General features: G+C 42.1%; 1 protein-coding gene across 2 annotated transcripts in view; it reads right to left on the bottom strand.

The window, feature by feature from the left end:
- Positions 1-23,792, bottom strand: part of RORA (RAR related orphan receptor A) — a 695,618-nt gene that overhangs the window by 100,149 nt on the left and 571,677 nt on the right. The gene's annotated exons all lie outside the window — the stretch shown is intronic.

Raw genomic sequence — 23,792 nt, 5'->3', positions numbered from 1 at the left:
GCTATGTTATAGTTCTGATATTAACACAGAGCTCTTATGAAACTTTGAAAGTTTAAAAAATGCTTAAAATACAAATTTTCTGTGGAAGTGTAAGTCCTCAACCAAACAAATCAGTCAGGAATGAAAAGATCCATATCTTCCTTTAATACTACCAACTTAAAGCCATAAATGTTGCACGTTTCAGTGGAGACTTTTACCAACTACATATTAAAATGTGTCACTAATTACTTGGATTATATTAAACAAATACTTATTGAATACCTACCATGGGGGAAACATAATTAAGCAATATAGCCTTTCCATTAAAAATTATTTTACTGAGTGTTCTAAAAACATAGACTATTGCTTTCAAGACGATAATTAGATAGGATGGGAATTCTTTGCCATGGATGGGATTATGTTGTACATTAATTCTCAACTCAAATGTTTCTGTTGGTTAATCTCAGAAAAAGAAGGCACACGTGTTATTTATTCATCTCAGTCCTGGAGAGACAGCGACAGCCCCCCATGGTGTCCCCATGTACCAGGTTTCACATCAGATCTGTCACTAAGCAGGGAAGTGCAGAGACACTTCTGACGCCAGGCTGTTTCCAAATGCCTATGAGAAAAACTCGCTGTATTTCTGCAGGATTCCAAACTTGAGTATAATCGGTAAATTGGTGCCAATCTTTGCACTTCCAGAGGTTAAATAAAGAAATGATCCTTGATTTTTATGAGAGTATATTTGTTTTTCTTACAAAGGGAGTCTGATCTCATGATATGCCACCTTGAATCACAAACACAGTGCTACTGGGAGAATGGCAAACCAATGGGTTGACACATTTATCACAAGTCAGCAAGTAGCTTCTGATACAAAGATGATTTCAAAGTTTACTGATGCACATGAGAGGGAGCGTTTTGGCTCTGTGGTTCTGTCTCACCCAGGCCCTGACTCTCTCCCCAGTGTGTGGCAACTTGCTAATTCAATTAATTTCTTTCTAGCTGAACAAGAAAGAGATCAGTGAAAGGTTAATGTGGTCCTAGGCAGTCTGATGCAGCTGCATCCGGAGCCACCACTGCGCTGTGATCAGTAGGAGCTGGGCTGTTCTGGCCAACACGGAGCCAGGGGACCAGGTCTTCTATGGACCAAACAGGGTCAGATCCAGGGAGTTCCAAGCAGGGTCTCTTGAGAAACTTCAGAGAATGCACAAACCTATAACAGATCACAGCCCTGCTTAATTTTTAGTCTGGAAGGAGCCAGTGTCTCATAAAGGATTATTTATAAATGGAATAGTGCTGGTGAGTCCCAGACACTAACAGTGATAGAAGGGCCCCCATATTTATGAATGTGAAGGGGAATGGGATGAACCGCCTAACATAGCTTATCTGTCTTATTCGAGCTTTTAAACCAAAATAGTTGTCGATTTAAATGCACATTCAGGTATGCATGTAAATGCATAGTCAATGGAATACAGTGAAATAAACTGTATTTGGGTGGTGAGAGACATCGTTAGTTTTGCGCGCGCACACACACACACACACATCAACAGTACCAGCCACATTCACGGAATTCCTATTATGTGCCTGGCAGTGTACTGGAGAATCAAACAAGGACAAGACGATAGCCCTGATCTTAAGAAGCTTGCAAATCAGCTGACCTTGGCTCTGGAAACCCCATAGAAAAGTCAGTTCCCTGAGTCAGTCGGAACATTCCTAAGGAAGGCAGTGCCTGGTTGCCCATTGAAAAAGACATTTGCACAGCACTTTGTCCCTCACAGTTGATACATGGCTGCAAATCTTCAGTGTGGCTTTTAGTGTAATGGAATGTTAAAGGTGAAAGATTTGGCTGAAGTGAGAGAATGGTGAAGGGATTCTGAGATTTCCAGAATCACATGTTTCATGCATCTATTAGGAAATTCCAGAACCTGCAGATGTTTTGTAACCATCACAGTGAGGGACAGGGTAAAGTTCAGAGGCATACAGACCTGAGCAACCTCCACAGAATAGGTGGGTAGCAGGTGCCTCACTGCACACACACCTGCCCAGGCAGCAAGGAAGGAAATACACATCAGAGGCCCTAGGGATGTCCAGCCCTTGTGTTCCTATGGGGTGTTCTCCCCTCACCCCTACCTGTGGCTGTGCAGCAGGCCGTTTAGGAAATTATGATGTTTTAGTTCAAGGATTTTGAGAAAAAGAAGTGAACTTACAACCTGGAGATCTAGATTCAAGTTTTACACTTGCCACTAGCTTTCTATATCACCTTGGACAAGTCATGGCACCTCTCAGGATATCAGGCCCCTTTCCTGCGAATGATGGAATGGGAAGAGGCCTGGAAGGTCTCCTGCAACTCAAACATCCCATAACTATTTTGTGGATCATGTCTCATCCACTTCTCAGGAACATCGACATCCCTTTCGCTCTGCTGTTCTATGTTCACTTCTCCAACCAGCCTCCTTTCTTTCACTGAGCTCCATAGTATAGTAGGATTATCTCTGGCATTAGACAAAGCTGGGCTAAAAACCAACCTTCATCCCACTCACTAGCTGGGCGATCCTGAGCAAACCTTTGTTTTCTCATATGTGCAATAAGGACATTAGAGCCTGGAAGGGCCACTGGGAGGGATAAATTAAACAATTTAAAAATGGGACAGAGGAACTCTCTCTTAGTAGGGCTTACAGGTGGGAATACCATCACCACCCTTACCAGCAGCCCCTACATTGTTGCACATACAGACAATAGTTTGTGCCTGGTATAAATTATTAACCTTAATAAAGATGTGTTGAAATGACTATTAGCATGCACTTTTGCTAAGCTTGCTGCAATTTTGAAATGTGTGTGTATAAAACAAGCATTTATTAAGTACCTGCTAAGTATTGGGAGTACAAAGAGAATAAAAATTAAATCACCCCATAGCCTAAGGGTACTCATGATCTCACTTTTTTATGTCAAATTTCTTATAAGAGTCAGAGTACAAGGTTTTTTTTATATCTCACTTCCTGAAAGAGTGCAAGCTCCCATCCAATAAACATTGATAAACACCTTCTGTGCATTACGCTGTGCTAAAGCATGCAAAGGGAAGGAGGGAAGAGAGGGGGGAGGCAGACCTACCCTCAAGGAGTTTGGTATCTAGCAGGAAAACGAATGCAATGTTTATAATGTGAGGCAGAGTGTGTGACACCTACTCTACACGTTCCAGAAATACGGTTCTATGTAAGCCAGAAGTAAAGAGGTTACTCGGTGCAAGGTTCATCTTAAACTTTGTGAGAGGAAAAACTTCATGGAGGAGGTAGCCCTTGATGAAGACCTTGAAGGACACATCAGATCTTCGTGGATAGAACAAGGAGTAACAGGCATCTTAGGAAAAGGGCAGAAAGCAGGTGAAAATACAGAGACGGAACACATTTCTTATTTAAGGAAGAACTAGTAGTGAAGGCTTACAATAACAGAAACATAACCTACAGACATGGAGGAGAGAAAGCGCCTAGTGTAAGTTGGAGCTATTTCTTCTGTGTTCTCTCAAAGTGCCTAGTGCAGAGCTTTGAAAACTATACACATTTAGAAAATGAGTTTTGAAAAATAACTCAGAGCAGGAGAAGAGACTTGTGCTTTAGAAAATAAATCTCTCTCTGGCTTGCCTATTTTATTGCTTTATTGTAAGGATTAATAGTTGGTCTCATAGTCATAAAGGTAAAGTACACTTAATAAAACATGTAGAACAAGCGAGTTCCACATCACGGCATGTTGAGGAAGAATAAAACTGGAAACGGGTGTCACTTCCTCAGAGCAAAAAACTAAGCAGCGCATTTTAGGATGAGCAAGATAAATTGAATGTTATTTGATTTTGCATCTCAGCCATTTCAATTCTGAAAATTATCTGAGACAGTTCCATTAATATAGATGCTTTGTATATAGGCCGTATCTTATTTTAAAAACAACAATCTTAAAAATATATTTTCAAATAATGGAGAAAAGATAAGCAGTTACAGATGGTTTTCCCCTTTTTGTCATGCATGATTAAGGACTGCAGAGCAGTGTGGGCTTCGCCGAGAAAGCGGGGTCTCGCGGCCGGGAACGGGGGCTGGCACCGATTTGCTTTCTCAGAGAAAATATGTTTCTGTTCAGTCAAGCAAAGTAATCAATCATTCTGCATTATGAAATACTCATTTTATAACTATTGACATTTCAGACAGTTGTGCCCCATGTCAATAGTGGTTTCGATGCTCACATCTAAGCCCCGGCTGATAAAATGGCATTCGCTGGGCTGAGGGCACCTGACCAGCAGTCCATTCTCAGTTCTCAGAGCACACGCATCACTTTGGTCCAGGCCTGCACCGGGGAAATGAATACACTGCGCATACTGAAACAAGGATGGACTTGGGTATTTTTTTTTCTGTTTTAATAAAAATGTTTAAATTCTTCTAAATAGGTTAGACTCACATTTTTCAAAACAGAATCAATACCTTTCTCCTGAATTAAAAACAACTCCTACCTTTTGTAAGATGAAAGTAGATTAAATGAGGCATTCCACTCAGAGATGCCAAAATTCACATTAGATTTTTGAGTACCCATTAAAGATAATTTTCCAAAATCAAAATGATATCTCAGTAATTACACGTCACCACTGCTGTGGCTGGTTTTAACCTCTCCTATTGTTGAACAATTACTTGGGTTGGGGTGGCAGGCACTTCTTTTATGGTCTTTGTAACATTTAATTCACCTCAAACTCTCTGTTTTCCAGAGAGAAACTAAGGCACAGAGATAGTAACCGCCTTGCCCAAGAACACAAGGCTAGTAAGTGGGGAAACTGTAACCACAGCTTATGTCACCTGATTCCAGGCTGTGCACCCTTAGCCATGAGGCTGCCATTGTCAAAATGTTCCTAGGTTTTCCTTACACTGAGCACTACTCAATAGTTTGAAAATGACGAAGCTGACTTCTTCAGGAATCAAAAATTACTCCTCTAGTCAATTTTAGGCATGTGTGCAAGAAATTCTTTTATCATTTGCTCCTGTAATTGAGCAGGGTTAGCATGTGTTATTATGAATTATTGCACAATTTAGTAAATTATTTAATTACTTACTAATGAAGAAACATACTGTACACAGTTGTAATTATCCTTTTTGAAAACAAGGTTGCCACTTGTACACTTAAGAAACACTTGCTACACATTCAATTAACCCTTGAGGGGAATTATTTACTATTTTGGAATTAATTGAACAATGCTAAATATTGGTAATGGAATGTTAGAGAGGACTGAAAGGAAACTAAGTACTATACAAGCCAATGCTGCATTTCTAAAAGCTCCAAGCAAAATGACGCATCTGTTAAAAACATGCAAAAAATAATAATGCCACAGTCCATGCTCTTATTCTATAAAGAATAGAGTAAACAGAGCTATTTACTGCTCTCACTTTTAAACATTGTATACCTGATGTTTTGGTAGAGTTTTTGCAACATTTCATGTAATAGTATCTCCTTCATCTATTTTAATCATCCAACAAATGGCTTTGATAGTATAATAATCTTAAGCACAGCTACTTAATTTTCAATGCACTTAAAAAAATAGTTATCTAGAGTTACTGACTATAGTCAAGCATGGGCTTGTCACTTATATAAAGCCGTAGTATGTATACAGCCTTGAAATGTTTTGACAACACATCTTTTTTTTTTTTTAAGATTTTATTTATTTATTTTTAGAGAGAGGGGAAGGGAAGGAGAAAGAGAGGGAGAGAAGCATCAGTGTGTGGTGGCCTCTCATGAGCACCCTGCTGGGACCCTGGCCCGCAACACAGGCACGTGCCCTGGCTGGGAACTGAACATGCATCCTTTTGGTTGGCAGGCCCGTGCTCAACCCACTGAGCTACACCAGCCAGGGCTGACAATACATATTAAGTAAAAATATACATAAGGTAACTTTAAAAATATTATAATACAAGTGACAATGACTTATTTATTTAAGTGTAGGTATTATTGAGAAACTCTTGATATTCATTATTGAATTTGTTATAAAGTCTTAAGTACGATAAGAGTCTCAGATAATTCAACTTGCTTATTGTTTCTAGTAGGTACTTATTGTACAGTGTAGCTGATTTTGAGAAACTAGAATGTAATGGTGATTTGATTTACCATAAGGATATGTAACAGAGGTAATGTGGCAAAGACATTATAAATAAGCAAGAATTAAAAAGGGAAATATCAGAACCCTTACATACTAAGCAAAGACATGTGGTAGGTCTTCCTGCCTAAAAAGACTTCAGTGGATAAACTGACCATATCTGACAGCTGCCTATCATTAAATAATTGTATATAAGTAAGATAAGTAATAGTGTCTTATTTTTATTTTGTTTTTTCTCATCCCAAGGTCAAAATGCCATTTAACTGGGTAATTTAAATCAAAGTTTTGTCCTCTTATGAATAATGCATGTATTGGCATTAAGGTATAGTTCGCAGATTTCACCACTTGTCAAAAACAGTACGAAACCATTTCCTGGAAACCAGTAAGAACCATGTTACATTTAAGCATTAAAAAACAAGAGAAAAGAAAACATGCTTTGTATGCTCCTACTGTCCACTGTCCTTGGTTGCAGTATACATTACTACATAGTGTTTATCAACTCCAACTAGAATAAAACACAGGAAGGACTCTCTGTTTTAACGGTATTTACCGATGTGACTGTGGCAAACTGGAACCTTTTCTGTATTTTGATTTGTTCTTCAGCTCTGTCACCTGCTATTAAAATATAATTTACATAAAACTCACTCTTCTTATGTACAGTTCTTCAAGTTTTGACAAAGGTGTTTAATTGCATAACCAGCAGCACAATCAAGATGCGGAACAGTCCCATCTCCCTGTCCTCCCAGGTTCCTCTGCAGCCAACTTGTTCCCCTTTCCCAAACCCTGGCAACCACAGATCTTTGTTCTATCCCTGTAGTTTGCCTTTAAAAACATCATTTTTAAAGGCTGTGTTACGTAGCCTTTGGCTCTGATTTCTTTCACTTAGCAAATGCATTTCAGATACATTCCATATTGTTGAGCATATCAACAATTTGTTACTTTCTATTGTTAAGTAATAGTCCATTCCACAATTTGTTCATTCCTTAGTTAAAGGACATTTAGGTCATTTCCATTTTTTTTCACAAGTCACAATAAAGCTGCTGTGAAAATTCATGTATTGCTTGTGATATGAATGTAAGTTTTTACTTTACTTGGATAAATATCTATGAATGGGATATCCAGATGATATGGGATACAGATGTTTAATTATAAGAAATGTCAAATGGTTTTCCAGGGTGGCTGTGACATTTTACCTTCCTATTAGCAATACAGATGAGTCTAGTCACTATATATCCTCACCAGCAATTGGTGTTGTCCGATATCTATCTATTGTCAATTCTGTTAGTCAAGGTAGATGTGTTCTATAAAGTCACTGGGATCTCTGAATTAGTGAACACTGTACCAGGGCTCCTCGTGTAGGCACTAAGACTGCTAGGCTCACAATATTTTTGTGAGCCAATCAATACACAGCCTTATTTTTTGTGTGTATGGTGTTAAGTACTCAGGAAAGCCAAACAGTTAAGAGAATTTTTTACTTTAGAAGTGGATGTTTTATTGCTCTGTCCTTTGAGCCATACTCTTTAGAACCAAAGGTTATATACACTACATACTACAAATATGTCTTCACGAGAAAGGATGACTTATCTACTTTAATTCAAAATGTTTTCTGAATATTTTTAAGTGATTCTTCAATAACATAATTAGAGTTTATACTCTCTTCAAACAAGATTTTTTTCAAACACTCCAGAAAAAACAAAAAAAACCACATTTAATTAATAGGCATATTATGATTTTGTATGTTTTCTTACAAAGATCTATTATGTTCCTGAAGATCCGAAGGCAATAAAAATCAACAATGTCTATAAAATTATCCTGATCCTGTGCGTGACTACGGCCAGCAAGGTCATCTGAAAGCTAAAATATGGGGGGAAAGGAGCTCTATAAATAAAAGAAGTTACAATAAACCCATAATAGTTTCATTACATAAAATTTATACATATGATGGCCTCAAAAAATGATGATGATCAGATAGGATTAAGTGACACTTTAAGATGATTGGTCTTTATAAATGCAAAACGTGGTGATTCCCTGACAGAGCAAGATCAGGGCAGGGAGGGAGCGACGCTCACTGTGCGTGTTTGATTACAACGCAGAACAGACACGTAAACCTTGGAATCAATAGTGATGGTTTTATATGAAACTTCCATAGTTTCCTAACTTACACTTACATGAACTATTCTGGAAATGCCATTTTTAAACACATAAATGCTTATGCGGATCCAACAACAGTAAACCTGGGGTTTACTCGTTTGCGCAGAGGTGCCCTCCACACATTTCCCCCAGGGGCACCTCACTTCCGCTGGTTTCCAGGCAGTTTTCAATGATCTTGGACAGGGCCACGGAATGACTCGTCAGGGGACAGGAAAGCGTCATGACACTGCTTCTCCGGATTTCTTCCCAGAACGTGAACTATGTGGGGTCGTTCTAAGTGAAGCAAGGTTAGTGCCTTCTTAAGTTTTAAGAACAACTTAAACTTCAAGTAGAAGCTTTCAGTTTTAACTCGGGGAATGCTTCGAACATATGGCAGCTGGGCTGTGACTCACAGCAACCTCGAAATTCTGGCCAAAAGGTCTGTTTCCTGAGATTGTGTCTGATAAGCCTGTGCCTCCCTGGTGGGGCCCTGCGGGCGTTCAATAAATGCTATTGTTGGGGTGAATGAATGAATCAAAAGGCTTCTAATTATGAGCTACAAATTCCTCCACCAACAAAATAATCCCATAAGAAAGCTACAATGTACTCAGACTTCATATCTATGAGTTCTATTTCCAGCTACTTTACACATATTTAAAATCATTTATGTTTAACTTGGTCTTTCTTAATTTCTTTAAAACCAAGGTGTGAAAAGCACAGAAGAATTTTGGAGAACATGGAAGACAAGTATAGTTCTTAGAAACTTCCATTTGTATGTAGCTTGTACATGATAATTTTTTTAAATCTTTTTTTTTAATCCTCAGCTAAGGACATTTTTCCTCCATTGCTTCTAGAGAGAAAGGAAGGGAGAGAAGAAGAGAGAAGTATTGATTGATTGGTTGACTCCTGTAGGTGCCTGGACTGGGGGATGGACCCAGTCACCCAGGTATGTGCCCTGAGCAGAAATTGAACCCACAACCTTTCAGTTACAGGATGATGCCCCAACCAACTGAGCCACTCCAGACAGGGTCATAAGTATTTTTAAATCTCTATTAATCGTCAGATATTTTCTGAGAACAGACTGTGGGTGAGGCACTGTATGAGATACTTGAAAAAGGAACTGTAAAAAGTCCTGCCTCTGCTTACGTAGCCAAAATTGTCATTAAGACTTAGTAGAAGGTGGGTGGGTTCCAGCATATTCACTAGGTGAGGCAATGGTTAATTAAATAACACTAAATTATAACTGCTATCAAAGAAGTATAAGTAATTGCTACAAAACTTTTCATAATTATAGATCTCTCACTTAAAAGCTTGATGAAATGGAACATGGAAAAAAACAGAAAGAAAGAAAGGAAGGAGGGAAGAATGAAAGAAAGGAAAACAGAAGTAGGAAAAGATCCACAAAGACACGACTAAGATTCTAAGAACCAAAGTTCACATCTGTACTTTAAAAAAAAAATCCCTCTAGCATTCACTCGGTAACTATTTACTCTTATGTAAGACACAATTTTGACAACCTTGAGATCTGATTTTCCAGTATACAGAGTATATAAAAAACACAGCAGAAAGGAGTAGACAGTTCTGCTCATAGGAGCAGGGAAAAACAATAAATATTGAAGGAAAAGATAAAACATTTTAAAAAGTTAGACAGGAGAGCTCAAGAAGTGTGGCGGCAGGGAGCTGTTGAGCGTAGGGGCAAACAGCCAGCCACACCTGCAGGGATGCCGAGGGCGACCTGTGTGGCGGCATACTGCATACACCACAGTAATTAACGTTCGTAATGACTTTGAAACACTGGGGATGGATTAACCCATGAACTCTAAGAAGAAAGGGACTTACATAATATACTTGGAAAGCCTCCCTCTCCCCCTTATACAGAGAAGTGTTTAGGCACTCAGAGAGGTACACTCCAGAAAACTGACTTACATAGGATATCTCATTTTCCTCATAGTATCTGTGAATGGGTATATAGATCAGGACACAGGCATCTGAAGTAATAACCCTCACTAATGAAGACCTTACGATGAGGGTCTTAGTCCAGTTTCAGTGACCAGTGCTCTGAAGCCTGTAGACAATTAAGGAGCGTTCCACAACTGGAGTACCTGCTTTATACACTGGTATTTCAGTCCCAATATTAACCAAATAGCCATAAAATAAAAACTTTTCAAACACACCTCTCTCTTGTTGAGAGAGCTACTACTAAAGCTACTGCTTTAATGACGAGTGTTCAGGGCTGAAGTTTAAACACAAAGTATTATATTAAGACACTTGCTATTTATACAACAAAAATTGCTATTTGTATAATAATGCTTAACCTGCTGCAATTCTGGAGAAGAACAGATTAGCAATGAAAGTAAGCTTAATAAGAAAAAAGGAAAGAAGAACATAGGTACATCTTGGCTCTGTTCTCACTGAGTGCAGGTGAAGTGATTGGTTATTGAGAGTATGCTTTATACATGCACATACATGATACCGACACCTTCTTCATGGCTGCAACAATTATTTTCAGAACTGCTAACCTGTTTCCAGGGCAGCTGCAAAACATCCGTGAACACTAGTTAATTCATCGGAGTCATGGAAACTGCTGCCTCCACGCCTGCCAGGCTTGATCCACATTGTGCAGATGCGGCCTCGCGGGAGCCTGATTCTCTCTGCTCCAGGCTAGACGGAGGCAGGGGTGGGGGGCAGCAGTGGCTGTCCATGTCCTGGGCCACACTCTCAGATTTCTCTTGCTTTCACTCCACATATTGTTTGGGCTCCAGAATAGTGTGGGGTTTTTTTGTATTAAAATCACCATGGTCACCTCTAAATTGCTATTAAATTTATCATTATCCTCTTCATTACTATTATATTGTTGTTGTTATTGCTAAGGCGGGTGCTGTTTGAGGGCTACAAATCAGCACAACAGGCAGGCAGGGATCCGTACCGCCACTCAGAGATGGGGCAAAGGAAGCTCAGAGAGGTTTGCCAGCTCAGCCTGCATCACACAGCTAATGGCAGAGTTGCACCGTCAGCCGGGCTTCTGACTCTCAGGCTAGTGCTGGAAAAATGTTGCCATGTGCTAGATATTAACAACTGATTTCCCGTTCTTTAAGAATTTATATGGGCAAGTATAAAGAACGTTTTCCATAGGATGGTTTTTGAACATTAAACATGAGGCTGTCTGACAACTTCTTTAGAAGGTTTTGGTCACTAAGTATGTCTTCCTTTCAGTTCATACATGTTTAGGTTATCTCTTTGTTCCTGCCAAAACTGATCATTTACAGGGTTCTTCAAAAATATGCCACCAACAAATTGCCAATTAATTGTTCATTAATTGGATCTCATAATAAACTACACAAAACTAGCACATATGATGCAAAGCAAAAACCAAGCCTGGTCATCTGAGAGTGGTTTCAGTGTCCAGTCTCTTTGGCGTGACGAGATACGTGGTGTTTTTAAGGGCCTGGTTCCCATTGTGATATATTTGGAAGTGAGGTCTCTTCTTTTTTATGGCTTGCTTTTTCATAAACTTATTTTGAAAATAAATTTTAATATTTTATCCCTTTAGATGGGGGCAGTCCAGGCAGGCTATAATTGCGTGTTTTCTAATAGCATAAGGGAGTGGTCCCTATGATTAATTCCAAAACCAACCTCCTTCCACATGTAAGGGATCTTCATTTGGCGTCTCTGTCCCTCAGAGCTTTGCTGTTACCACCCTTTGCTTGGTATAAAATACTGAATTAGTTTAGAAAAAGAACCATTAATAGGTTGAATTATCTTTAAAAACTTATGGTATTTGGTACTAGGGCCTTTGGAATAAAACACAACATATTTATTTGGGCCAAGTAGCATGCAATAATTATGGAGAGGATTTTATAGGGCACAAAAATGTGGTCGCCTTAGGGAGTACATGACATATCAAGTCTCCGGTGGAGATTCTGACAGACCCAGGAACACAGCCGCCAAGGTCTCCTTCCTATTCAGTGTTCTGACCGCTTGGTCACGCTGTAGGAAGAGACAATAAATATGTATCTGTGGACGGTCTGTCAGATGGAAATGAGGTAGCCTACCTTTCTTTATCGGCAATGCTCAGAGACGAAGCCATCTATAAAAACACCTGCCATGGCAGAAACCGCTGCATCGCAACTGGAAATGCGAACCCACAGGAGGGGTTGATACAAATGAAATCACGATACACCAATCCTATCCCATCACCAAAGTGGTTGCCCAAAGAGGGGCCGCCACAGTTGTGTGATGAAAGGCACAAATCACGGACTACCCGCTGGGGCAGCCGGGCCAGAGAAGTGAGGGAATGGCCCTTTCTTCGTGGGCTGAATGGCCGGACTCTCTCGAATGAATAGATAACGCCATCGCAGAACAGACGGTGGACATGAAAGTGGAAGCCCACGAAAACAGAAGAACGGAGGAAAACCATCAAAGGGGTGGGAAATAACAAAAGTCCAGGGGCCGATGTGATCAGCACCCAAATACTAAAACTGCAGGGCGAGAGAGCTGTTTGAAGCTGCTAAAGGGTTTCATATCATCTGGAATGAACAGCATCTGCCATCAAATAGAACAGAGGGCCACTAAGAGACCTTAAGGAAGAACAACCTAATGGAATGTGAGCCCCACAAAGAGCTCACCTGGCAAGGTCCCTTTGATGATCTCAATCATTCTACAGCGCTGCTTAACACACACACGCACACACATGCACGTGCGTGAGCGTGCACACACACACGATCCAGAATCAGTAGGAAATTTTGATGGGAGCTGCTCATGAAAACTCTTAAATAATGCAAGGCAATAAAAAGCCATCCGCTCTTCCACTCTGAGGACCAGGAGCAAAGAACAGACACAGGCTTTATCAAAGCTGCCTCTAATCTTTCTAGCACATCTGCAATGTCCATCTCACCAGGGGCGACCTTCTGAGTGAACTTTGGGAGAGATGTGCTCTTTGGTTTTGTCTGGGCTGCAGTTTAATTCAGCAGGAACCAGGCCGTGGCTGGAAACCACAGCACAAAGAAAATCACGGTAAGGAGGTGAAAAATGTGGGGCTGGTCGACAATAAGTGAGATGAAATAACTGTCTGGTAGTTTTTTTTTATGAGACCAGAATAAAAAAAATATGATGGGTTATCACTTTGAAGGCTCATTTCTCATTGCTACAACTAAGTAGGCAATGACAGGAGCCGCACTACTGAGCAGTCGTGCCCAGGTCAGAGAGAAAGAGACAATTAAGAGATTGGAGAGGTCCTTCAAGACTGTGTCCAATCCAGGGCAATAACCCGAAAAAGGCTTCTCAATTTCACTCAAGTACAATGAGAATAAATAGCATTAGGAAGATAAAATATATAGACTTTTAAAAATTATTCTGTTTTCATGCAGATAATTGTCCATAATACCTTCTGTTTGAGAGTGTTTTGGTTCATGTAAGGCATAAGAATCATCAAATGATCAAAAATAATGTATGTATTTGTAGCAAGGTTAAAAAGTCATGTCATCTAAAGGTTATGGGCCAGTGGTCTTTCTCCTGTTAATCTTTAAAATAATTTTGGACAAAAGGGAGGGAGGCGGTATTTCTTGGTAGGGGTAAGTCCAAGGGAATTTGCATACAGAGGGAAAGAAAATTTCTCTTCCTAGTTGACTACCTTCACCCTGCTGGACTGGGTATTATTACACGGGCAGTGAGGAATGGAAAACTCTGTAGTCTTGAATAGGTTCAGTCTCTTAGACTCAAAAGATCTCCAAGAGAGGTTTCCTGAGAGGAGTGGCTGAATCCTTGTTCTGATTTTTCTGGTCTCCCATTTTGGGTGTTCATTCCATCCCCCCCGCTCCCAACCTCCCCACAGGTGACCAGCACTGCATCAGCATGAGAACAGGGCACACGTGGAAGGAGGAAAGGGTTCGGTTCACCACAGTGTTAGCCCTCCCTCCTCAGAACCTTCCGTGTTTGCCTGCTCCTGGATGCCTATCCACATGAAAATATGGATCTATTTTTCATGATCCCATCCCACACGTTACTCTCCTTGTCCTGGTGGAAAACAAAATCACCCTTGGGTTCCAACGCAAACAATCTGAAGTTTGGCAAAAATAAGGAAGGATGGAGTCTTCTTTGCATGAAGAGTCTATCATCATCTGAGCACCTAGTAGGTGCTCAAGAAATACCAGCCAGTCGGTAGGGCTGGCTTCTCCTGCCAGCTGGCCGGAGACACAAACTGCTCTTGGGAACCTGACGAAGAGACCCGCCTTCCTGGCAGAGCCATCCTCACTCTTTCATCACTGTACTCAAAGATATTACTGATGTTGGTCCTCTGGTTTTGCTGCTTTTTTCCTCTGACTGGACTAACTGAGTCTACTCTGCTCACTAGCTGCCACTTCAGAATCCTGTCACGCAGCGGAAGGCCAAAGGACATTTTCCCCTAAGTCCTTTTAACTTCCTGGCATTCCGTTTTTCAACCCCACATTAAAGGTGCTGATGTTTCATCCTAGTCTACCAGCCAATGGGCGGCCTCAAGTTAGACTAGGCAGGACTTCTATCAGCTCTCTCCCTGTTGGGCACAGGGAGAAGGAACCCAGAAAAATGTTTCCTCCAGCTCAAGCTCATTTTGTAATTTTCCTTTGGATGCTATCGCTGAAGTTCTGAGATCGTTTATTCACGAACAGGCATATTTGAAACTAACATACAACAGATGTCTAGTGAGGGCCACAGTTGGCCAGCGAGATCTTTTTCTTGCAAGTTCTCAAAAATATTTTTTTCCTTTTTTCTTGCCTTTTTCCCCCCTCTGCGCTCACCCAATGCCCAATCATTGTATAATCCATTAAAGCTGGTATACTAATTCTGTTTCTTTTTCAAGACAAGCTGTGCCAAGTTGAAAAACAAAAATGAACCTCCCCTAATGTTGGCGTGTCCCTCCAAGCCTCAACTAACCCCAGGCAGAAACTGGTGGATGTGTGCCCAGTGGAAGCCTGAGGTTTGAGCTATGATTTTTTTTACCTGCTTTAGTGAACAATCTCTTGGTATGTTCTTGAATTCTCACCCTCGGCCTATTGCTGGCCCAGGCACGGGCGTACCCAGTAGGCAGGCACTCTCTGCCGGTCCACCGAGCAGGCCATGCGTCCCGAGAAGCAGAGATTTGAGACGCTTCTGCTCCCAGAAGAATCTCTCTCTGCCTCTCTGATTTACCCTGTTCCCGGTGGTAAAGTTTTTTCTGCAAATATGAAATTGGTTTATATTTTAAGAGTTTTGGAATGACTAATTTTGACTAAGTTAAACAGGGCAGAGTAGTGACTCCCAGGCGACTCGATCTGTGATTCTTGGGAAGAGTTTAATGGACATATTTTATTTTTGTTCAGGGTGACCTCACCGATCATTGTGCAAAATGCCCTCTCTTTATTTTTTTTTAACTAAAGTAATCACAATTTTCTAGTCATTTCCTAGGGAAGAAAATGCTTAATTGTGTTGTACTTATCTGTAAGGCCACTGTTCAGGAATTATTATTTTTTTAAAATCTATTTAAAATGAAAAGTGTAGGTGAAGGTGATTATATCTTTCCAAAGTCAGTAAAACAAATGTGTTGCATAAGTCATTTCAATTCAATTAAGGGAAACAGGTCAGATGCTAAAATATTAGTGAAATCAATTATGCGTAATAGGTCTCCTGTTAACATGTATAACTACAACCACCTCTCGTAATTCTTGAATAAATTTACATTTGTTTCATATTCTCCATGTGTCTGTAATATACGCGAGTGTCACCGGCTGTAAAAGCTTCTCCCTTTTCTTTTCCGTGTTATATTTGCCCTGGTGTGCTTTGGAAATCACACGGACGAACTCTTACCCAGTGGACTGTTTCCTTAGGTGAGAGAGAGACAGGTGGCAAGTTGAAAAGAGCTTGGCAGGCAGGTGGACTTAACTTTAAAAACTTGCCCATCACGCGTCAGCTGGGCAGGGAGCGCCACGGTTGAGCCTTGGTTCCCTCATCTGTAAATGACGGTCACAGTATCTTCCCCACGGGGTTGTTGTGTGACTGAAATATAGCGACTTACTACGGCAAGCCCACCAGGGGGCCCAGTGCAAGGTGTGCAAAGAGTGTTTCCTTCTGCTCTCCTTTGAAAATCCTAAAAATCATTCATGTGCAGGAGAGGATAATAGTTGTGACCTTTCAAACTTGATGCCTGGTTTCTGTGTCAGGATTAGGGTCACTGAAGTCACCTGAAAAGGGGTGTCAAAGAGGAAGACTTTATCTTTACTGTTTAGGAAAGGGGCACTCTCAAATTCTCCTGTAGGTGACTCCAGTGAAGACGGCCTGGTGGGAAGATACATCTGCTGCCTCAGTCAGCTTTTCCTCAGACAATAGGTGATGTCTGATACGGGGAAATTTTGTGGGAAAAAACACAGCATTGAATCTATAGTTATAAAAAATAAAAGTGACATAGACACATGATAAAAGATGAAAAAGGACAATTGGAAATATTTTTGCTAAGATTAGTGAGAAAATGGGTATATTTTTTCCTCTATAGTACCCTTTATCATTCTTATGATGAGGCTGGACGTTTAGGTAGAAGACAGGGAATGATATGATTGGTGATTCATCCTTTCAGGGTGATAGGCTACCTCATCATAAGGTAACTAGCTCAGGAATGGAATTTAAGTCTAATTGGGCTTAACGGAATACTTTCCCCCTAACAGCACAGAGAGAATGCAAGTGTTGGCTGAGGTGAGGAAGAGGAAGAAAGGAAGGCCAGCTCTGAAGGATGGCCACCAGCTGAGGGGAGCAGACTTGGAGAATGTGGGCTCTATACAGGGGCTCGAGGGGCTGCAGCTTGGGGGGAATAAATGAAAATGAGCATGAGTGAAATAAGCCAGGTGGTGAAAGACAAATACCATATGATCTCACCTTTAACAGGAAGCTAAACAACAAAACAAACAAGCAAGCAAAATATAACCAAAGACACTGAAATAGAGAACTGGCTGACAGGGACCAGAGGGGAGAGGGGAGGGAATTTCAGGGGAAAGGGGGAAGGATTCACAGAAACAAGTATAAAAGACACATGGACAAAAAGTAAGGGGGGTGGAAATGAGAGGGAGGTGGGGAGCACTGGGGGGGGGCTGGGATGGGAGTAAAAGACAGAAAACTGTACTTGAACAATTATTAAATGAATTTAAAAAAAGAAATGAGGCAAGGCAAGTAATGTAGGGGAGGGCATTTAGGGGTTGATTCTTCTAGGGTATGTGTGTTTATTTTGGAAGAAAAGGGGCATCCATAAGGTGCACCAATAAGCCCTATATCTCTTGAGAAGGCTCCAAGAAAAGTGTTCAAGAGTTCAGAACACAGCTCACTGATACTCTGGCTTCTGAAGACATCCCTTCTGCCTTCGGTTCTATGAACCTGTGGGGAGGTGGGTAACATGGCTCATTAGGAAGGATAGAGACTCAGGGCTTGGCAGGTTCAAACTCACCTCTGCCACTAGCTATGTGAGTTGGGCAAGTTGCTTAACATCTGAAACTCAGTTTCCTCTGTTAATATTCATAGTTATACTTATTAGTCATAGTTATCATGAGATTTAAATGAGATTATACACACACTTACATATACAGAAAATGCCTGGAACATAGGAAGCTCTCAAATAATGTATTTTTGCTATAGGGAGCAGGAAAGATAAGTCCCACCCTAAGATAATAAGAAAATTAGTAAAGTTAAGGTTGCAGCTGCATCCAGGTTTATGTGCACAAGTGAGGACCAGAACAGCCTTCTCAGAAAGTCAGGAGATTAGCAGCTGTCAGTGGAAATAGGCAGCACTAGACCACCCCCCCCCCACCCCGCCCTGCTTCCCAGAACGTGGTGGTGGATTGGCTGCCATTATCCACAGACCCAAGACCTAATGCTCTCTCTCGTTTCTTCACCCACAGCTAGAGCACTTGGCTGAGCTGATTGCTCTGATTCCTGTGTTTTGAAGCCTGCAATACTCCATGCTTGGGGTCAGGGGTTAGAGATAAAGAGGAAGAGGGTGGCTTCTATTCTCCATGGAGCAGCTGGTAAGAAAAAAGAATAACACCCCAGCCAATATCTCTCACCTACACCTTGCAACATGTGTAAAATGAGAAAGGGAGGGAAGATTCTCCCCAATGAGGGCCGTGGGAACTTACTGGGAGCAGGCAGGTAACTCCGTACCTGGAGCTCCCTCAGGGCCAGGAGGAGAAGGCTAATAATGGGATTTGAGTTTACCCAGGAAAACCCACAACAGAAGCAGTGGGTTCTGTCACAAAGAATGTGAATGCAAGATAGCCGGGGTCTGGGGAAGCTGCTCCCTCCCAAACCAGCTCATAAGGAAACTGTTTATGTTTTCTATTTGCCAAAAAAGTCTTCGTGCATTGCTGAAACCTGTTTGTCCTGAACTCCTAACAATAAACACATGGCAACCAGTTCTCCAGGTGACAAGTCCTTTTGTTAATGATCAAGGAGTGACTGATGAGGCCCAGTGCTCTGAATACCCTTGGATGCCTAGAGTCTTGTGGACGCCTCTGAGAAGGCCCTTGGGGAAGAAGTCTGTTTCTCACGATTCTGCTCCTTCACACATGGACAACCCAGAGCACTATTACGTTATGGTCACGTCACATTGGAATGGGCTGCATTTATGCCAGGCCCAAAGTGCCAGGTGCTCCAGGGGAAGCCAATGCACCTCCATACCAACTCAAAAAACTCATAAGAAGCATTAAAAAAGAAAATGCTGTAAATATATAGACATGCATAAAACACTTCATGTCATTTTTAATGTGCGCACACATGCATACACACACATGTATTTGTGGTTTGGTTGTCCACGAGAGTCAGGTAAATTTGAGAGCATGTAGATTGATAGTGTTAAACAATTAAGTTGTTGATCAAATTCCAGAAGGGTGTGTGTTTCTCCAGGGTGGTGCTATGACGTGTTGTTGGCGTGTACGAGGCCAAAGCCAGCACATGCACCCGTTTTCTCCTCTCGCTCACCTTGCTGTCTATTCAAATCTGTCTCCCACACTTGTCAGGCACCCTCCCAGCTGCATGAAGACCGTCGCTGGTTGGCAAGGGTTGAGAAATTCCGACTTCTGTTTGTTGTTTTATTGGAATCTGTTGTTAACTAAACATTAGAAAATCACCCTTGTAGTCCTTAGAAAGGTTCAGAAAGAAATCAAAAGTCTGGAAGAGTACCAAAGGCGTGTTTGCGGGAAGTCTCAAGGAATTCTAGTGGCCACAAGGTCTAGAGATTCTGATCTTGGAACCAAAACAGACCCCAAATATGTCAGAACAACGTTCCAGGAAAAGAGCGGGGAAAAGGAAGCTTGTCAGGTAAAAATAAACTGATTTTCCCTGAATAATCTTGCACTTTGCACTAACAGGGATGACCACACCTCCATTCTACATCTGGGGCACAGCCAGGTCCAGCCCAACTAGCTCAAAGGTTTGCTGAGTCAGTGGCAAGGCTGCAGGAAAGCCCCTCGTTCTCAGCCTGGTGTCACCGGGCCTCTGGGGCAGAACTGTGAGAACGTAACTGAGTGAATTTGATGAACATGCTTCCACTGCAGCAGACAAGCTTCACAGAAAAAGAGCACGCATTTTGGGAAAGACTTCCATGTGACAGAATTGCTTCCAAATTGAAACAAAACAAAACGAAGAGCAGCCCCATACTTTTTCCTTTTATTCCTACCTTAACTTATCAAAATTATATGTATTCTTTTCTGTAGAGACCATCAGGACAGGGGTGCCTGTCTGGCTCAGAGTTATAACCTCAGAGTCCAAGTCCACCACAGTCCTCGGAACACAATAGGTGCCATTTTGTTCCTCAGATTTGGGAAATCAATCAATAATCAATCATGCAGACTGGGGAACCCAGTGGGCACTCAGTTGAAACAAATATATATCTAGTGACAATGCAATCAGGGGCCTCTCTTTTGAGTCTTCAAGGGCAGCGAGGTCTGAGTTAGCAGCTTAGCAAGAGGCAGAATCATGACGGTGAAAGGCCTCAGAGAACACCCCGTCCATAGACTCCCTCAGGGGGGACTGTTGGTGGTGGGGCCAACTTCAATGCATGATGAGCCATATTAACCAGGAAGGAAAAAAGAATAAAGCAAACAATATCTACACACTCACACAGGAAACCCTGGAAGTGTGAGCTTCTTCACAGCCCAGTCTTCATGAAGTCTTCAGATCTGTGATGGGCAGATTTTCCCATGGAGGGCAGAAAGCCTGGCTTCCTCTGGACCCTGGCAACAGTTGCTAAGCTCAAACTGGGGCAGGGCTGTTTCCGAGGCAGGGCCTGGCTGTATTAGGGACCAGGCTGACGCTGTGCATGCGGGGGAAACACAGGGAGGCTGCTGGGGACGAGAGGTGCTTGAAAGGGTCTTGTTTTGTTGAGAGTGATAATGGTAGGTCCAACTTTGGTTCTTAAAACCATTAAGTCACGGGAAAGTGATGGGATTTGTACCCGAGGGCAATTTTTAATGATCAGATAGGAACAGGCCTATTAGAGGCCACGGACAAGCTGTTAAACAGTCTCCTATTACCACATATTTTTCTTTTCTTGGTCATTAACACTTAGCTTGGCTGATTTCCTGTTCCTGGAGGTGAGGCAGAGATGTAAGTAGTTCCTCTAAGAATCTGATGGTAAAGCCATTCTGAGAGACAACAATGGAACTGTGCTTGGGTGTGAGGACCCAAGCCTCTCAAAACTCTAACCAAGGCCAAGAGGTGACCTCTGCCGTAGTCCGTCCCTCAGGGACCCCTCTGACCCACACAGCCCCCGTGGAGAGTACACACTGACACACAGCACCGACACACACATACACACATGTATCTTGAAGCCTGCCTTGTGTGCGCTCCAGGCACCTGGCACACAGCAGTGCCCAGTGTATACGTTAAATATTGAATGACTGGATTGGAACATCAGGAAACAGGTACCTACTGCATCCTGTATTTGTCTCTACAAAGCTTCAACTCACTATAAACTTCTGTGGACACAGCTTTTCCCCATGCGTTTATTCTGCATCAAGGAGCTTTATAAGAGTCAGGATATGTATGTAATATTTTTTTGTACGTTGGTAATAAAAATGAAAATAATTAACTTTCTCATTTTAAGGTAGCAGAAGGCCATCTTTCCTGTGGGTTTTACCTTTTAAAGCAATCCCTGTCTCCCCCACCTCCCCCATCCGTCATGACTCTCCAAGTCTCACTTCCTAACAGTTACCCTACGGAACGACAACTTCTTTGGAATTTTCCCTGTGTTGCTATTTTCCAAAATCTTGCCAATTTTCTGGGTTGGAAGCTCGTGCAACTTTTTTTTTTTAATCTGTCCCAACACCTCCTGCCGACACATGCCCGAAGGTGCGCAGCTTAGAAAGGGAGTGGTCTTTGACAACACAAACTAGGTGTTCCCTGTCCAGATGGACGCCTGGCAGGTTTTCTCCCAGGGAACACTGGGACCTTCCTTTCGGCCGCTGTCCAGAGGGGAGAACGTGCTCCTGGCAAACGAGTCCACACTGAGGCATCCTGCGTGGATCGCCCCTTCTCGTGGTTCTGATGGCGGTTATGTTGGGCAGAAGCTGCTCACCATGGTATTTCATAATGAAAAGTGCACTCTTTAGAATTCAATACCCAGGCATGGCTGCTTTGATTTAAAGGATTATTATGGTAATGAAACCACTCCCAAAATGGACATTTCTTCGGCAGATCGTCTTTATTTGGAGACAAAGGCAGGTTCTGATTCCTGTGATGACTGAAGATGAAATTTAGCTTTACGCACTGCCTGCAGCCATTTCGGCTTCATTTGATTAACTTTGGTGTAAAATACCTTGGGGCTACGAGTATGGCCCACCACAGTCACAGATGACGTATCATGGTGATTCCTCTCGGGGGTACTCATAATCAGCGGGGTTGAGGGATTTTTGTTTGTGCTCTGCTAAAAACATAAATTTTAATGAAAAAGATGAATAAGCAAAACAGAAGCAAACTCATAGATACAAAGAACAAGTTGATGGCTGCCTGATGGGTTGGGTGGGAGGCTGGGTCAAAAAGGTGAAAGGCATTAGGAAGTACAAATCGCCAGTTGTAAAAGTAGTCACAGAGCTGTAAAGTACAGCATAGGAAATATAGTCAATGATATTGTAGTAACTATGTGTGGTGTCAGATGGCTACTAGACTTATTGGGGTGATCACTTTGTAAGGGATGCAAATGTCTGATCACTCTGTTGTATCCCTGAAACATAATATAGTATGTCAACTGTAACTGAAATACTAACTAAAAAACTTTAAAAGGAAAACAGCAACGATTGTATCATAACATAGAAGGAAACTAAGAAACTCACTTATAATCCTGAAAACTTAACCACACTGAGCTGCTTCCCTTAGTCCTCAGTCTCCTAGCCTCGTCATCTGCATGCAGGTTGGAGTTCTGCTTGTCCCCACGCTTCTCTGGGTCCTACTTCCTTGTAATGAATCACGATTGCTGACAGCCCCAGGATCTGCACTCTGACCACCTCACGGTGACTCAGGAGGAGCAACCACACTACCCAGGATCTGAGGACTCTGTGATTTTTAAGGTATAGAACCCAGGCATTGCTCAGGTACTTTTCTGTAGCTGTTACACAGCACCTTTGCTGTGTTTTCAGACCTCAAGGCACAGGAAGCCATTGTCCACACAAGGGCGAACCTCTCAGTTTTGTTCATTCAAAGCTGAACAGGGTTTCAGAGTTCCAGCCTCCTTCTCTGAGGCCTTCCCCAACCCATCCTGCCCATAAGGCTCCGCCCTTCCTTTCACCTCCTGAAGCTCCTGTGGCCGACTTCTCCCACTGTCTCCCACCATCTCCCATTTGCTAGAGGGCAGATGTTTCACTCCCTAATCAAACTCCACTGTTTTTAAAGTGAGGATCTTCTTAGACTTCTGACTCCCCAGGATATCTAGTGCATAGAGAGTACTAATCCAAATAACACTGTTGATACAATAATTGTCCAGTGGGAAAGCAAGTAAGTAAAAACAATGTAGAACACGTGAAAGAGCAAAAGACATCATGGTATTAGTTCACGCAAGGGCAGAAACTCAGTCTTCGCCCTCTTATCGTCTCTTTATGTTGGTTCCAAAAAAAAAAAAAAACCCAGAAAAAAATAATAGTGCTTACTTCATAGGCTGTCATGAGGATTAAGTAAGTTCATATTTGTAAAGTGCTTAGAACAGTGCCAGGCATGTAGCAAATGCCACATAGGCATTTGTTAAATGAAAATAAAAATTAAATACCACGCCATGCCCAAATCTACCATAGTGCCTGCCACGGGGAAGCTGCTCTATAAAGATGGAACTCAACTACCTTCTTTGTTTTCTGACATTGGAACCAGCAGGTGCCCGGGATGGAGCCGCTCTCAGGACCCACGGGCTGGCTGGTGACCTTGCCTTGCAGAAGCAGAAAATCTCCGGAGCGCAGCATTCTCCGTGCTCCATCCAGTTCAAGGGTCCTGGAAGTCACCAGGTTCTGCCACAAACTCAGCTCCGCGGGAGCGCTCCCGGAGTTGGGGCGTGCGGCTTTTGGAGGAGCAGTTAGTTGCTGGGCACCCTGGCGCCCCC

This window comes from Artibeus jamaicensis, unplaced genomic scaffold (assembly GCF_021234435.1).
Source record: "Artibeus jamaicensis isolate MK-2021 breed Jamaican fruit bat unplaced genomic scaffold, CSHL_Jam_final contig_548, whole genome shotgun sequence".
Lineage (NCBI taxonomy): Eukaryota > Metazoa > Chordata > Mammalia > Chiroptera > Phyllostomidae > Artibeus > Artibeus jamaicensis.
This window is presented reverse-complemented; position numbering and strand designations above follow the sequence as displayed.